This window comes from Wyeomyia smithii, chromosome 2 (genome assembly GCF_029784165.1).
Source record: "Wyeomyia smithii strain HCP4-BCI-WySm-NY-G18 chromosome 2, ASM2978416v1, whole genome shotgun sequence".
Taxonomy (NCBI): Eukaryota; Metazoa; Arthropoda; class Insecta; order Diptera; family Culicidae; genus Wyeomyia; species Wyeomyia smithii.
This window is the reverse complement of record NC_073695.1, coordinates 256470783-256488797: the sequence shown is the minus strand read 5'-3', so window position 1 is coordinate 256488797 and position 18015 is coordinate 256470783. Positions and strand designations below refer to the sequence as shown.

The window sequence follows — 18015 nt, the reverse complement described above, 5'->3', positions numbered from 1 at the left end:
ACAAACATCTTAGCCTCATCATACTACACACCTATTCACCTACCTTTCTAGTCTCCTTTTCACAACATTCCCTCTCACACATAAACCCAAATATCGTTCTAATAGTAGTGAGGCAACCACATACCGCTCCTCCATATCCGATAATAGTCTAGATAATATAATAAATGCACAAAAAACAGCCGAAAAATCCCGCAAATCTACCAAAAATCACCCACCCACCAACATACAACCAGACGATTCGGTGTACTCACCTCCCCACAGCTCCCCGATTAGATCAATCAGTTCACATATCAGCAGCCTATCACCATCTAACTCTCTCAGCTCGATTGCAACAACTAGTAGCCAATCAATTGCCCTGAACAGTAAACTGAAACACACAGTTCTGGCCCTACAATGGAACATAAATGGCTTCTATAATAACCTACCAGATTTAGAAATTTTAGTTAGGCAAAACCTCCCGCAAGTTATTGCTTTGCAAGAGACGCACCGAGTTGATTCGGCCGCAATGGACCGCTGTCTCGGGGGACAATACCAATGGATAGCGAAAAGAAAAACCAATGTTTATCATTCCGTTGCTGTGGGCATTTTGTTGGCAATTCCCCACTCGCCGCTTCAGATAAACACAGATCTACCAATAGTCGCTACCAGGATACTAACACCCTTTCCACACTCTATAATAAGCATTTACCTACCATGCGGCACAATTTCCGGTCTTGAAGAAAAACTTGAAAATGTACTCCAACAAATTGAACCACCTTGGTTAATTCTATGAGATCTGAACAGTCACCACCCAGCATGGGGAAGCTGTAAATCCAACACACGGGGAAACATTACAAAGGACTTTGCCGAAAAGAATGGTCTGGTCATTCTCAACGACGGTTCGCCTACCTTCCAAAGAGGGCAACAAACAACAACTGTGGATGTTTCGCTGGCTAGTGGTAGGATAACGAGTCGCCTCCTCTGGAGCGTTAGCGAAGACCCCATGGGTAGTGATCACTATCCTATATTTGTACACTGCAACGATCGCCCACCCGACCTACAGCGTAAGCCAAAATGGAAATACGAGCACGCGAATTGGCTACAATATGAAACGATAATTAACCAAAAATTGGAAGAACATCAACCCAACAGTATCATGGAACTGACTGAACTTATGATAACAGCAGCGGAAGCAACCATCCCAAAAACCAGCTCACGCACGGGTAGGAAAGCCCTACACTGGTGGTCACCTGAGGTCAAAACTGCAATTAAGGCAAGAAGAAAGGCACTTCGCGCGAAAAAGAGGATTCCGGAAAATCACCCGGAAAAAGAAAATGCACTGGAGAATTACAGACGATTAAGAAATGAATGTAGGAGAATTGTGGCCGATGCAAAAAGGAAAAGCTGGGAAAACTTTCTGGACTCTATTCAGCAAAGTCAATCTCCCCAAACTCTCTGGAGAAAAGTAAACGCAATAAATGGCAAAAGACGCATGGTCGGATATGAAATTAAAACTGACGATGGTGTCACCAGAAATCCTGTACAAGTGGCTGACACACTAGCTGATTACTTTGAACACACTTCCGCAATGAATAGATATGATCCAAATTTTATCCGAAGAGAAAATATTCCACAGACAACACTAAATAGCTTCCCGGTTCCTATTGACAAGAAAAAACAAGAGATTAACAACGCATTTACGCTAGAAGAACTACTTTTTGCGCTTAGCAAAGCAAACGGAATGTCCGCGGGAGATGATGAAGTGGGATACCCACTTATAAAACACCTCCCTCTGAGAGGTAAAACGACTCTGTTACGGTTGTACAACTATAAATGGAGGGCTGACACATTTCCTCCGGGTTGGAATCATAGTATCGTAATACCAATACCAAAACAGGTAACAGGATGCATCGAGCCGTCCGGCTATCGTCCAATTTCTCTTACATCCTGCCTATGCAAAACCATGGAGCGAATGGTCAACCGAAGGCTTGTCAAACATCTTGACCAAATTCAAGCACTAGATCATAGACAGCATGCTTTCAGACCGGGACGCGGAACCAACACTTATTTCGCGGCATTAAATCAAATACTGGGAGACATCAAGGAACGCAATCTACACGCTGATCTTGTAACTTTAGACATAGAGAAAGCATACAACAGGGCCTGGGCTCCGAAGGCCCTACAGCAATTAGTAGAATGGGGTTTTAGCGGCCATGTTGTCCACTTTGTGAAAAATTTTCTAAATAGTCAAGTCCAGATAGGAAACCAACGCTCTGGAATCAAGAAAGAGGAGACCGGTGTTCCACAGGGATCAGTTCTTGCTGTAACAATATTTATAATAATAATGAACTCTATTTTTCAGCAACTTCCAAAAGATATACACATCATAGTGTACGCGGACGATATCCTTTTAGTGATATCAGGTAAAAAAATGCCATCACTCAGAAGGAAGGCTCAGGCGTCAGTAAATGCAATACGGAAGTGGGCGGCCTCCTGTGGCTTTTCTTTTACAGCCAAGAAAAGTTCCTTGGCACATATTTGCAGCAACAATCACATGACGCATAAATGGCCAGTCAAAATTAATTCGGACAATATCCCCATCAAACAAACAGTCAAAATACTTGGCGTCAACATCGATCGTCATTTAAATTTCAAAAACCACTTTAAAGCGGTCAAAACTGCATGCGCCACCAGGTTGCGTCTGCTCAAGATTTTGTGTGCAAGACAGCGATGCTGCAATCGAGATAAGGCGACAAGGGTCGCAAAAGCGTTGATTGATTCGAAAATAGTTTACGGTATTGAGTTAACCTGTTCTGCTTCCGACGAATTAATAAAGATTTTAGGACCAACCTACAACCGCGCTCGTAGAACAGCATATGGTATGCTTCCATCCACCCCAGCTCGAGCAGTTCATGCAGAAGGAGGGTCAATGCCCTTTGAATTTTTTGTGGCAAGAACTATAGCATGTAGAACAATGAATATCCTAGAAAAAACCTCCGGATCAACAAGAGGATTCCATCACCTCAATGAGGCGAACCGAGTCCTTAGAACCATGACCGGTCAGGACCTCCCACCGGTGTCCAGGATCCACTGGTATGGAGCTTGCGACTGGACTATGAAACCCGTTTCGGTTGACAGCACCATAAAAAACACCTTCCGAGCCAGATCAAAAAGACCAGAGATACCCTCCGTCGTCAAAGAACACCTTCGGACTAAATATCCAAACCATGTGATTCGTTATACGGATGGATCAAAATTGGGCGACCGGGTAGGAATCGGAATTTGTGATGATGATATATACAACTTCTACCAGATTCTAAAAATGTGCTCAGTCTTCTCAGCTGAAGCTGCGGCCCTTTTTATCGCTACAACCTCCAACAACTCTTTACCCACAGTTGTGGTTACAGACTCGGCTAGCTATATCAGTGCTCTGCAATCCCCATCTCCAAAACATCCATGGATCCAAGCAATTAGAAATTATATAACAGACAACGTAACGCTAATGTGGGTGCCCGGACATGCAAATGTAGAAGGAAATGAGACGGCTGATAAACTTGCTGCTCTAGGTCGACGAGCGCCACTGTACACCAGGGATGTTCCAGCACGAGACGCAAAGGCATGGATAAATAATATTACAGTAGAGGCGTGGGCAAGATCCTGGTTCCAAGAAAGAGACTTGTTCGCGAGAAAAATTAAAAGAGATGTCACAAAATGGAAGGACCGGCAAAGCTGGATTGAAAGGCGAAATCTGTCCAGACTGAGAACTGGACATAGCCGTTTCGCTTACGCTATGGACTCTGGGGAATTCCGGGTTCAGTGTGACGTCTGCAGAGTACATGCATCCGTTGAGCATGTAATATGTTTTTGTCCCAAATACCAAATACAACGACAAATGTTCAACATTGATCCCAACATTTCCAGTGCACTACAAAACGACTCTTCTAGCGAGACAGCCCTGCTTCATTTTTAAAGGACTCTGACCTTTTTAACAAAATATGAGAAAAAAAAAGATGTAAATATAATTGTTATTTTATACACTGTACTTATTCTTCCAGAGGTGAACCAGCCATATGGCTGAAAACCTCTATAATAAAGACAATAAAAAAAAAAACAATCGATATTAATTACCAATTTTTCAATGGTGTATCTCAAACAATAGTTTGTTTTTGTTACAAAAATTAAACCGTAAAAGAATTTCTGATCGATTGATGCAAAAACCTCAAAAACCTGATTATAAATGACTGAAAAATAAGTGCTCAAAACCTGACCACTATTCCCTGGTTTGCCCTGGTTGAATTACTAGATTTTCAAATTCAGGTGCCTAACTTCGATATAGACAGAATGCTGCCACCTATTAAAAGAAATTAAATTGACAGCACGTAAACAAAACATTGAATAGATGTGTATTTTTACACTGTATTTTTATCACTGTCAGTTTTTCGGATATTGGAAAAAATGTCGGATCGCGAATTGGTTTTGCGCAGACACCTGGAAAATCGTCAACGCTCTGGAAAACAACTTGGAATCGTACAGTCAACCGGGAGTCGTGTGATTAAACGTTACTACAAAACTCTAAGCATCGAACGGAAGGAAATGCGGTGAAAATGGATGTTCTTTTAGTGATCAGGATCACAAGCGTGTTGTTTACGGAGAATCCCAATGCTTTGGTCAAGAATGTGGCCAAAAAGTTGAATCTGTATAAGTCTTTCGTTCAGGGAGCCAAGGACCGGGAGGGACTTTGTATATAAGTCCAGAAGGCTCGTGACGAACGGCAAAATACGATAATAGGAAAGTCATGGACCCGGCAGCATCCGGGGCTACTGTTCCTCACTGCCCACCACAAGTTTAATGTTCCGGAGGAAGTAAAAAGCAGAAATTTTCAAAGTTTGCCAAGGAATACCTGATTTGGCAAGCGAGCTGTTCATGTTCCACAAAGAGTGCTGTAAACAGGGAGATCTACAGAGGATAGTCAAAAGAAGTAGGATAGACGAAATTTGGAATTCTGATATGTAACATTACCAAATGATGTTCGATTTCAATAATTTTAACACCAATAAACTGGAAAAAATCTAAAGTTTCATTTTCTGACTGCAGATGTGGCCGAGGTCACCGGATGCAGGAGATATTCCGACTTTCCGGTAGGCAAGGCGAAACTGCGAACTTTGTGATGAATTTGGTAATGAGTTGCCTACTAAAAATGCTTATTTGCATCATGAGCATGGATGGGAAAACAATTCTTGAAGTAAATAGTTTATCAAGATAAGGAATCGTCCAAGTACAAAATACAAAAACTACAACAAAAATATACCTTGCGAAACTTCTATCTCAATGATTTTTTATCAGAAATCTTCCAAAAGATATATCTGATATCTGAATACAGGCTGCATTGATCACTCTCGGAATGACCCGGATACCACGGAGGAACCTGTAATAGGCACATATACATTTATGAATAAAAATATGGCGTATTACAACTTAATCTGTTAGATTTTCCAACAGGAATCTTCCAAAGATATATTTTTGAATATATTCTTGTCTAATATGAAACGTTTTATTCTCAACAGGGTTAGAAGAAAAATGTCTTCAACAAAGTTATTCAACAACTTTATCTACAACCGCGCATTACTTCTCCAAAGTGCCGAACTAGAAAGTTTTATTTTTCGGAGCTCGGATTTAACAATTGTTTTTGTTTTTCAGGCTTTTTATGTACTAAATTTTTCCTAAAAATAGTGTGTTAGAGATTTTGAGTTTATTTTTTGTCAATAACTCTGGCAGTGTAGAAGCCATTATTTTGTTTTTTTTTTGTTTTTTTTTTAAATTATACGTTTCAGTATTATACAAATGGATGCTAAACATTGCTGTCTTGTCATTGTCACAGTTACAGTTTTTAAATTTATAGAAAGAAATCTTAATTTGAAGCCTATTCTAATATAAAACTTTATATCACCGAAACAAGAAGATTGAGAGGTCAGATGCAATTTTTTTGTGACAGCATCATCTAAAACTTTGCCGAAACCACTATTATTTACTAAAAGCCTCTTCTGAAAATTTTTGCTTAAGACCGAAAATTCACCAGATAAAAAGTGTGTAAATTAGTAAAAATATAAAAAGCATACGCATACTAGCACCTTGTAGCGGTCTGCTTTCGAAACGAACTGTGCACCAAAAAAAAGACCGTGATCTCCTGATGATCTTTTCTGAAGATCACAATTCTCAAACTTGTCGGATCACGAGATAGAGTTACATAGCCCATTTTAGGTGAGGCTTTTTCAGAGTGCTGTAATATTCAAACTGGGTGTTGTAATACTCAGACAAGTAATCTAAAACTTGTGACGGAAAGTGTTTATAACCTCTTAAGAAATCTAAGATAATGTATCATGATCGGACCTTTTTTTTCAATGTTCATACATTTTTATGGCACATTTTCTCTAATAATGTCTCATGTAATTTTATAAAAATTTGTATTTCGAATCAATCTATCTGTCTAGCCCTGCTAGGCACCTTTGATTTTTTTCGGGGATTTATCTGGACTTATATTTGAAAAAGGGCCAATAAAATAAAACGTTGTTTTTGAATAATGACAAGAGATAGAGAAAAGTTGTTAAAAGATGACTTCTAAGGAATTGTCAAAACATTAATTCGAAAATATTGAAAAAACCTGAATTATTCCACCTAGTGGTGCAGAAACCTTTGTTATACTAACTATTACTTTATACATATTAGGCCAATCAATTACAAATCGTATACCAACGTAAGTCCAATTTTAATAATGAATGAAATTTAAAAGATAATTTTCAGAGAGTTAACCAAAGACCATCATTGAATTAAAGCTTGGCGTGGTTTTCGCAAATAATATGAATGTTATCACAGGAGTACATGAGTCTTATTTTTTCGATCACAAACCAAATTTTAAATGCTGGCTAGAAGCAAATAAAAATTTTTGGAAAAAATCGAACGTGGGAAAACAGTCATAGATAACAATGATGCTGATTTCACACTAGAACAGCAAATATGTATGTTAGTTTAATGCGGTTCTACCTATTCGCTTTATTTACAGAAATCGCAGGACCTAGATTTATGAATCAGGATCAAGTTTTTTTTTACGAATTGAAGCAAACTTCTACAAACCTGCTCTCGAAATATAGTTCAGAATTTTACAGGAGAAAAATATAGCTATTGATGAAAGTTTACAATTTAATTCTATCTCAAATGCATTATTTGAAAAGGAAGGTTTTCCACGATCTTTGAGAATTTTGAATTTTCAGGGTGTAGGCGAGAACATTTTTCTTTTCGAAGGCCTAGGCTGTATGAAAAAATCCGAAATAAAGACTTTTTAAATCTTCCTGCGATAACGTGAAGTGGAATAAAATGGACACTCTGTTTGCACTTAGTCTTAAATTAGAAAGCAATATTTATATCTTACATGAGCATATTGTATCATTCATAAAAATAAGTGACTTTTCACATACGCACACTAGTAAACGTGTATAGCCATGTAGAGATGTGTCAACACTTTTTCCTTATTTTGCCGACCGTTCACCAACTCTTTTAGATTCCTAGTCACAATTTTAAAACATAAAATAAGTGTTCAACTGAAAAATTTTCCAGCTGTTCAAAACGTAGCATTGCAAACAAAACAGCGATTTATTGTGTTTTTCTCAACGGGTGGCACTAACACATTCGTACGTAATTAGGTCTATACATCTTTGGTAATGCTTTTTAAAATATCTGCATCGCTAATTGTTTTTCATTTGCACACTGTGAGATCAGATTTTACTACAATGCTTGGCTCCCGAAAGCTGTAAATGTTTCTTACATTTCACAAATCTAGGTTCAACGTACAATTTAGTATATATTTTATAAGAAGTGAGGACGGAAGCTTCGGAAGCGAGAAAAGGAGCTAAATAAGCATTGCAGTTTCTTTCTTCTAGAATTTGGTTCAAATTTTCAAGAAAAAGCTAAAAGGTAATGTATTTATACCAGTTAAGACGCACTACGAAAAGTGTAAAGATTATGAAAAGTTGTCCATGATTGTTGATTTCCTTTGAGAAATAAATAGCGATACGAAAAAAGAGGGATAGAGAAGGTGAAAGAGCAGTGAGAGAGAAAAATTATCCAGAAAGTAAAATACCCATGCCTAAAATATACTTTGGTCAAAACTCTACAGTTCAAGCAACCAATAAGAGATCGCACTTAGTATGATTTTCAAAAATCTCTGGGGCTTTGATTTGAGCGAACATCAAAATCGGAATAAGCGTTCTGTAAAGGAAGTTTTTTTTGTTATTTTTCTTTTTCGGGTCGATTTTGATATACTACATTTATAAACAACATATTTACACATACATACATATAGGCACACATACACAAACATACATAAATTGTTCAATTCGTCGATCTGAGTAAATTGGATTACAACACATGGCTCTCCGTGCCATTAATTTTGCCTTAAAAGTTAAATGTCTCATATAAAAAATACTCTTTGATCAATATTTTAAAATCTAAGCCACTAATCAAAAATCCACTCGGTAGCATTCTGGGGGAGCACAGTAGCTTTCGTTTGCATATAAGATCATTAAAATCGGATATTGCGTTCTGTAAGAAAGGTGCGTTAGTATTTTGCGGCACATACATACAGACAACATACACACACACACACACACACACACACACACACACACACATACACACACATACACACAAACAGACATTGCTCAGTTCGTCGAGCTGAGTCGAATGGTAAATACGGTTCGGCCCTCCGGATCTTGGATCTATTTTGCGTTTTTCGACCGATTTTATAACCTTTGTTTAGTATAACAAAGGTAAAAAGGAATCTGAAAAATCATGTTGAAAACATAAAGTAATTTGAAAAAAAAAGGTCATTTCAGATTGCAAGTTTTTTTGATAGACAATATATATTAGCCTAATTTTTTCTAATTAAACCAAAGTGAGTACTCTCAGGAAAAAAGTTTCTCAAACATGCTCGTGTAGGATTCGTCTGGAAAAATTTAAGTCTGAGACATTTTTTTCCGGCCCAGAGAAATCAGTTTTTATCTCAAAAAATGAAATTTAAACTATTAATTCTCATCAACTTTATAATTAAATTTACTAGAAGTCACCCTTCGACAACTTTTCACCATATTTTGTTTTTATTTAGATACAGCAATTTATAAAAATAGCTTCAGTCCTTTTCAAATGTTAGTACACATACATTTAAAAAAAATGCACTGTTACTGAGGGTAGTAAGGCCTACAGTTGAGTTAACGTGAAATCCCTCTATATTAGGAGCCAGTTCGCGAGAGGCGCAACCACATGTTGTTTTGATGCTCTCCGGTTGGGCTTCAGCGTAAGACAGTTTTAGTAAAACACTAAACCACTGACGGCATTTTGGGAAAAAAATCTTCAAGAAATGTTTTACCTAGAATGGCGTATCTTCTGGTAAGGTAGATAGTTCTGGTAAGGCAGAATGGTTAGCCAAATTTCCAGCAAATTTTATCAAGTCTAGCCGAAATTATTGTGGGCTTAATGATTTTGACGGCTTAAAAACAAATTTCTCGGGCCATTTTACCCCATTTGGCGCACTTGTTTTTTGCATGAAATTGAAGCTCTTGAGTTGCTCTACAAAACGCTATATTCAGATATTTTTTCTAGCAATGTTAAGAAGAGTAGAAAGACCCTGAAAATTGACAATTGACGAAGCAAAATGCGTTTGTTTGACTTGTTACCTCTTTGCCATATATTGTGAACATGCGTTTTGAAGTACTATTAGTGTAGAATAATAACACAAATTTTTAGAAAAATCAATCAAGTCTAGCAGGAAATATTGCACTTTTTGTGGTTTGGGCCTTTTTGGATACATCGTCTTGAGAGGCCGTTTTACCCCACCTATTCTCAATGAAAAAAAAAAAAATTGCAAAACTTTTTATTTTAAATAGACAGAAAAACGCAGAAAATTTCATCCCAATCAGAGAACATCAAAACGTTGTTGCGCCTCTCGCGAACCGGATCTTAAGCAAAGGTAAAGTGATGCGGTGAAGTCTCAGAAGTAAACTGGCCTGGTCATGATACAAAACAGGCCTTCATATTGCATCGAAAATTGCAACCTTGAAGCAAATATTTTGCGCAAGCAGTGTTTCTGCATGAAATTCAAATGTTTGGAAAGCATTTTACTGAAAACTATATCGCAATTTTTGATTAATTGATTCCATTATCACTGCTTGAGAACATGGCATGATAGCGATCGCTGGAGCGAAAATAGATTATTTTTCATTTATTTTTACTAATACTGATATTTAAAAAGTCAGGGAAAGTTTTTAGATGATACTGGTAAATATTTGAATTGATTTTACGTTAAATTCATGCACGCGTATGAAATACACCAATCGTGATACATTTTCGGACTGGTACATACATTAAAGCTATTTTTTTCCTGTTTTTTTGAAATTTCAAGGGAAATATGGCTTTTTTAGTCTTAGAAGTGTATCAAAACGCTACTAGGTTTTATTTCCGACGTTTCGGCCTTTGAACTTGGCTGAACGAAAAATGGTACAACTTTATATCCCCTGAGGAAGGCCAAGTTCATAGGCCGAAACGTCGGACATAAAATCTAGTAGCGTTTTGATACACCCCTCAGACTGAAAAAGCCGTATTTCCCTTGAAATTTCATGTTACAGTCGTCTTCAAATTTGAATATCTTGCTTTGAAGTAGAATACTTCTCTCAGGAAGTTCGGTTATATAGGGATGTGAAATGAAAATCTAAAACCGAAAAAAGTGAAAAATATGTCCAATTTCCAATGCTAATAAATCGGTTAGTATTCGATGGATTTCCTTCGTTCTTGCAGCAATAGATTGGAAAATCTTCTAAGATTCTTCCCAAAAGAAGATAATTGTAATTTTATTATTCACACTATTGTACTATTAAAAATAGTCAAGCCTTGTCAAAGCGAAAGATTCGACCTCTGGTTGGTCGTTACATGATTGCTTCCCAAGCACGGTCGACAGAATCATATACCTTGCAATTGAAAACATGATATTTGGCCTATATAAGAGCCTATTTCAGCCGAAGCCGCTCATAATAGTTCTAGACAGCGACAACAGCAGTCGTCCTCCCTTAGCAGCAGCACTAGCAGTGCAGTGGATACCAGCGATGGCGGAAAGCTGCCACAGCTGTGGCGTAGCAATGGATAGCGCACTAGTTGCAGCGGATCTCAGCATCGATAGTGGCTGATGCAGTAAGGCACTTTAGTGAAATGCAGTCTCTGTGCGATAGTGGGCACTAGTAAATGCATTTAATGAAAAGTTGACTCATTTTGACAACACGTGAGCCGTCTAGTTTTGAGTGTTATATCAGCATTTCACTGTTTACTTTATCAAAACGAATACTCTGTTCGCACTGTCAGTGATAACGCAAAGATGTAATCGGCATCTTATCCGATACTGAATTGAACAACAAATTGTCCTTTTCAGGATGAAATAGAAACCTGATGATTGAAGCGTTAATGTTTTCTCCTGAGTTTACAGTTTTAAATTTGTAAAAGTTATGAATTTTACTTTATTTCCGTGTATCAGAACGTACTGAATTATCTTTTCCTTCAGTCATGAGCACGACATCCGAAAAAATTTCATCTCAAAATTTAAAAATTGTCAAAATTGTCAACTTACTGTATTATTGAAAATGGTCAATCCTTGTTGAAGCGTAAAATTCGATTGATCTGATTAGACGCAAGCAGCCGGGTTATCTTTCTTGTAAAAGTGTTCTACTTCAACCTTGCGGTCGTGGCTTTGCACACAACCCTTCTGTCATTTTTCATGGTTAGAGTCCTGACAAACTGCATCAGCCATGCATTCTCCAGAGCAATTTATAGCACCAATGTTGTCGTTTCTGTAAAGGTATGTGATGCGCGTAGAGGAAGATGTACAGGGCGCGTCAGGAAAAAATGCGAATATTCTTTGCATTTTTCCAAATCTCGTTTTCAACTACTTTAAGCAATGATGTTAAAATTTTCGGGTTGCGTTATCTTTATTAGGTTTATTCAAACAAATTTACTCGATGTGTCCTCCAGTTTCATCAATGACACACTCAAGACCACGCCGGAAGCTACAGCATGCATTTCGAACGTATTCCTTCAATATTTACAACCTCGTGCCTCAAAGTTTTAAAGACTAGAATGAGATATTTTGCATCTAATGATCCAACGAGTAAAAATCAGGACTGTTAGAACCACAAATCTGTCCCCCAAAACTTCACATTTTCCGTAAGTCATCCTTGAATGCGATTTGACGTGCGACATGGCGCTCCATTCCGATGTAGAACAACGTATTGATCCTCAGAAAAGTTAGCCTTCACCCAGGGATTCACTTGGTATTTAAAAATTGCGATATAAACTCTGGTTTTCATTGTAACATCAGCAGCAATGAAAACAGCTTTAGTGAAAGTATCTTCTTAACCCGCTTTGCAGGCTTGGTATCCTCTTCAAAATGTGGAAAGAGACGAGTGAATATTCACCGCTCTATTCTTGCCCAACATGAGCTTTGCATGTAGCAGTTTTTGCACCACACTTTTCTCTTCTGCTTTGTGCTGTGTTTCTGCCGCTCGAAGAAAAATAAAACACTTGTTACTTATACCAAACAAGAGTGGTGCAATTCCGTAAAAAACTGGCAACCAATTAAATACACCATTTTTGATTTGGCTGAAACTTTGCATAGACGTTTCTATGGGCAAAAGAGGCCATTTAGTGCTATTGATTTTATTTTTTGAAACACGATTCATGTGGGAAAAATATTGATGATTACACATATTTTTTGGAGCCAGAACGGTTTGTTTGATGGGTGTGACACCAAATTAAAAAATGTCAGTCAAAAAAATATTTGAACTTTCACATTTTCGCGATGCATTTGATATATGCTTCAGAGTCACACAGTTAAAGTAAAACAGTGAGCTCTGTTAAGTAGTTATTGTGCGTAATGTTGTTTCTTATGAGAAAGCTCTTACTAGTCTATTATTTTCCTGGGGAGATATTTCATATGCCTCCACGCTGTTTTTGAAGATGCGTTCAAGTCTTCTAAACGAAATGATATGATTCTTCGTATCTATTTTTCTTGGCAAGTTGGCAAGTTTCCAGGAAAAACCTAGCGGGCAGAGAGACATCCATGCGCGGCCGATTTGATCACGTTTAGCGTAACTGCAAACCGTCGACCTTTACTTGCCGGGTTCAGCTACTAAGGATTACCTTGTAGAGACTTTTCGATGTAATAAACAGTGGCCAGATGACATTATCCGGCCTCCTGGGCGAGCAGCAATTTCGTCTCTGGCGTACATTTGCATAAATTTACAGTTAAATAATTCCGAAGTTTTGATGCAACACTTTAAAGTAAACATAACCAAATACGCTGTCAACAGAAATAAGTCATGAACTACACAAATAACAAAATATCTAACTTTGAGCCTTATCGCATTTTCTCCTGCTGCACTTTGTATGTTGTATCTTGTACAATAAGGTACGACAATGTAATCTTAAGGCTTAAATACACACACGGCGTAACGACGCCTTCTCCATGCAAAATAAAAGGTGGAATCGCGCCTTCCGTTGAGACACATTTAAACCTGAACCTTTCAACTTCGCCTTCTAGCAAAGAAGATGATTGCCTCGCCTTCTACTGCGCACTTGATCACCTTTCGTGTGAACGCAATGTGCCTTCCACACCACACATATTTTCGTGACACCTTCCTCTCGTCTTCTATTAGCGAAGTCGCTGGCAACACCGTGTTGTATCATTTTTCGCCTTCTGGTGATTCGTGTTTGGACCGAGAAGTAGGCTGCTTCATCGCAATTCTCTTTTTCTACCTGAAAATGCATATTGGTGTTGTGAAGATACAGTTTAAAGGGCAAAGTTTCAACCAATTAAAAACGACATTAGAAAGTTCCAAGAAGGTACTGACAATTTTCGTCAAGAAAGCGTGTATATTCGAAGCTATTAGGAAGTCATTTCTCACTGTTTGCAGAGCTTGTATTCTAGTTTCAAAACTGGTTTAGTTTGCCATAATTTGCAAGCAGCTTTTGATCGGGCAGACCACGTGTTAGTAGTTCCTCAAGGTTGTTACATGGGTTCGCTACTCTTCCCCAAATTGATGAAAACCGCCACCATTATTATTTACAGGAAAGCGATCAACTAGAAAATAACTGATTTGAGGTTGTGGCTGGAAAAAGATTTATTTTTCAGTAAATAGCTATTCTTTGTACGAAAATGGTCTCGACGAAAAAACAATCACTTTCACAACGATTTATCATATCTCTTTCGTACCTATTACTAGTGTATATGTATTCAGATACCATATGAATAAAAAGGCATCAAATAAAAAATTCAAAACAGCAAAAGATAATCCGGGAATTATTTACTGACAAACGTAAAGCAATAATCCTAGCATGGCACGATATTTTACGCATACAAAACATTGTTGCGTGAGTTTCAATTTCTTCTCCCCAAGAGTTATGTGACAGCATTTGATTTCTCTAGAGCTTCATACAGACGTTCACGAATGACATTCCGGGGCTCACGTTTTACCTAGCCAAAAGCCACTCCCCCTCCTCTCCCCGTAAAAGTAAAACGAAATTGTTGTTCTCTCGAAACCCAAAATCAAACTGAGTCCTACAATTCGCACTCCAGAGCGCGCGTACTTATTTTAGCCATCAGCAATGTTAGCATAACTTTCTTTCACCACCACTGTAACGAGTGTCGATTTCAGCAGCAGCAGCAGCATCACATCAAAGCAATAAAATTATCACATGTTTGTTTTCGCGTTTTCGGGGTGGTGGTGGCCAACCGAAATGGTGCTAACAATAAACCGCTGACGAGGAACGCTGATTCGGAATGTGTTCTAACGAGCAAAAATCTGAAAATATGAAACAAATAAAAACGACAGAAATGGTTTGCAAGCGGGAAAAATATCCTCCCGTTCAGTTCATCAGAGGGTCTGTCTCCACATATGGGTGTGTGTGTCTGTCATGACCGTTAAAAACAACCATAAAACTTTGGGCAAATATTCAGAGAAACAAATTTTTCGCCAAACAAAAAGGCGAGTGAACCTGGGTAAATATTTTTCATAGTCGTAAATTTGGAAACATATTGGAGCAGGGAGGATGGGGAAAAGGAATGTTCTGCCGGAGATGGCTCAGATAGCAAAATATCCCAATATTTATCGCTCAACTCGTTCGGAAGGAAGCCTGGGTGGCACAAGGGAAAAGTCGTCAGAGACGACTAATATGTCAGCAGCAGCAGCTGCGGAAAGCGGGCAAGAAAAGCATTTCAATCAATCCGAACGAAACACATTGACGTCAATGGAGGAAAGAGTGAAAAATCCGACACAGGTTGTTTTTTTTTTTTGCGCTCCTCTGCTGCTGCTCGGTGGCTTTCATCGCCTTGTTGTTGACCTGGTTGTTGGTGAGGATAAATGTTCCGTATGCTATTTATTCGCTGCCGACAGTTCAGTTGTTCAAAAACAAAAACAGGCCTCTCACTGTTCATAACAACAAACTCTGAATTGTTTTTGTTTTTTTTTTTCTTTCGTCGATGATTTGTTTTGGGTGCGCTCGGTAAGCAACTTTGCATTAGCGCTGGAGAGATTGCGATTATCTATCTTTCCATATCTCGTTTCGTTTCGTTTATCATTGGAGATGCTGTTTGAGTTGTTTATTTGTAACAGAAGCAAATTCATTTAAAGTAATTGGGTTTGACTCATTGTTGAATAACTGGAAAAATTCAACTGTTAGGTGATAATGGAACCATTAACGTGTTCTACAACGTGAGAAAAGTTTCGAAACAACTAGTAGGGAATTGTATCGATTTGAACCACTTAACCTCAATTCAATGATTTGTTTACATTGGATAATCCAAAACAAATCGCAAAATCTGAAGCCCTTCTTGATAATTGCTAATGCTGAGACGACCCGAAATTAAAAAGCAGCAAAAACACAACCAAAAAAAATCATGTTTCCGCCCGGGATCGAACCGGGGGCCTTCCGCGTGTTAGGCGGATGTGATAACCACTACACCACGGAAACGATACATGCTTAGTGTTCGACAACACATCACCTTAGGTGCAGCTGTACTCAGCCAAGCGTGCGCATTATTTATGAGAATTCCGCTCTCAGTACATGGATCTGCTTTTGCACAATACATTCCTTGTTCGAAGGTAGCAGAACACAATTAAACCACTCGAGTGACTTAATTCTAGCACGATGTTGCATCATTTTTCCCTATCTCGGTTGCCGTCGCCAAGTCTGTGGCAACCAAAGCTTGTTTGCTAACCTCTATCTCTCGCTCACTTTTTCTCTATCTCTCTTATTCGGGCTCGGGGACTTCGTGCGGAACATAGTACTTGAGCCGCGGTGAATGCCGGCTAATGTGCAGGGGAAAGTGGGAAACAAATTGTAACTCACCGATAGACGCCTGAAGCGAGGAGCAACAGAGCGCTCCGACCTCCTATATATTTATAATCCCTGAGCCTGAGCAGAAGCACGTGTCAGAGAGCTTGAGTATTAAACACATCGCTTGCTATCGTGCTAGGGAATCAAGAGAAAACAAACTATTACCGACACTAAAAACTTGTAAAAAAGCTTCATCATTGCACAATGGGCCAAAGCAGATCTTTTTGGGGGAAAAATCATACCCATGATGTTTCTAACTGTCAATTCACTTTTATACTAAACGACGAGGCAGCACTATAGGTAATTCCCGGACGCGAGTGTCAGATACCACGCGCCTCCTCCACCCAGTGGGTAGTTAGGGGTGGAAAATGTTCCAACAGACTGATCCAATGAAGCGGATTACACGCTCTGGCACGGAAACGGCTGACTGTGAAACCGAAAGCTTACATTGCGCCTGCTTCTACTGCTGTCTCGGGTTCGGCAGTATAAAATATTTAAATCCAATACTTTACCGTGGTTTCTTTAAATCTGATTAAATTTACATAAGCTTGAACTTCCTGCAGGAGCGAACACCAGCTAGCAAGCAAGCGAGCAAGCGGCATAGCCGCAGTAGCAGCAACAGTGGAGGCGCCTAATCAAGTTTTATTTCCCCTGACTAATTCCCGCCTCAACTATTGCGGTTCCTTTGCTTCGCTGCTTGCCGTGCCGTGAACCGTTTGCTGGGAAGTTGGAAGTTAACTTCGAGTGTCGGTCGTTTCGTTCCAGGCGATGCTCAACGGAAGGTGTCATTCGGAACCGCATGGCCATCCGCGGAGAGTTCTGCCAGGCATGTTCCAGCAGATCGGAACGGCGATATGTTATACGTCATGTTATATAGTGTGGAAGAAGAGGGAAGAGGGGGAGAAGGAGCACCACCGAATTAGAACACACTATTTACAATCACGTTCACGAGAGTGGCAGCTAAATCTAGTATGGCAGCCAAGAAAATTTCATCTTCATCATGATTCGGTTAGACGGATGAGTGGATAATGAAATTTAAGCATTTTACATGAATAGTCTATTGCAGGGATTTTGACTGCGGCTGGGCCAATTAGCCGTGAACGCTGTTTAAGTGATACCTAGCGACGGGTCTCGGTTAGATTGGCCCTAATTGGCGGAATTTATGTGCAGTAATCGGTGGATGGTGGATCTTTTCGAATAATTTATCGTTACATAATTGGTTGTGTGTTTTGTGGACGTGGTTTGTGTCCGCTGTCCGGTTTCGAGAGCGCGCGAGTCTCAAATCGGATATTATAGGTGAAAGCGCAAAATAACGAACAGAAGTCGATCAAGCTAAAAATAAAATATGAAAGCTCAAATATTCATGAGGCTTGAAGTTGTGATGTCGAATCGATTTTTTGAGTCCATACAGGTAGAAGTAAGAGCGCTTATTTTTCGTTATTGTGTGCTTAACTTCACATGGTTTTCTCCTGTCTTTATTGGCTCACGAAAGCTTTTTTGCCATTCTAAGTGTAACTCGAAATCTTTTTCTGGATTTTAGAGAGACTTAGAAAAGCGTTTTTCGTCATTTTGGCTGAATTGGAATATTTTTCTCTGGAAAGTTTCGTTTTTCAT

General features: G+C 38.9%; 1 non-coding gene across 1 annotated transcript; it reads right to left on the bottom strand.

The window, feature by feature from the left end:
• Positions 1-15962: 15962 nt before the first annotated feature.
• Trnav-aac (transfer RNA valine (anticodon AAC)) lies at positions 15963-16035 on the bottom strand. The gene has a single exon. It is a non-coding gene; the product is annotated as a tRNA-Val (tRNA).
• Positions 16036-18015: the final 1980 nt, after the last annotated feature.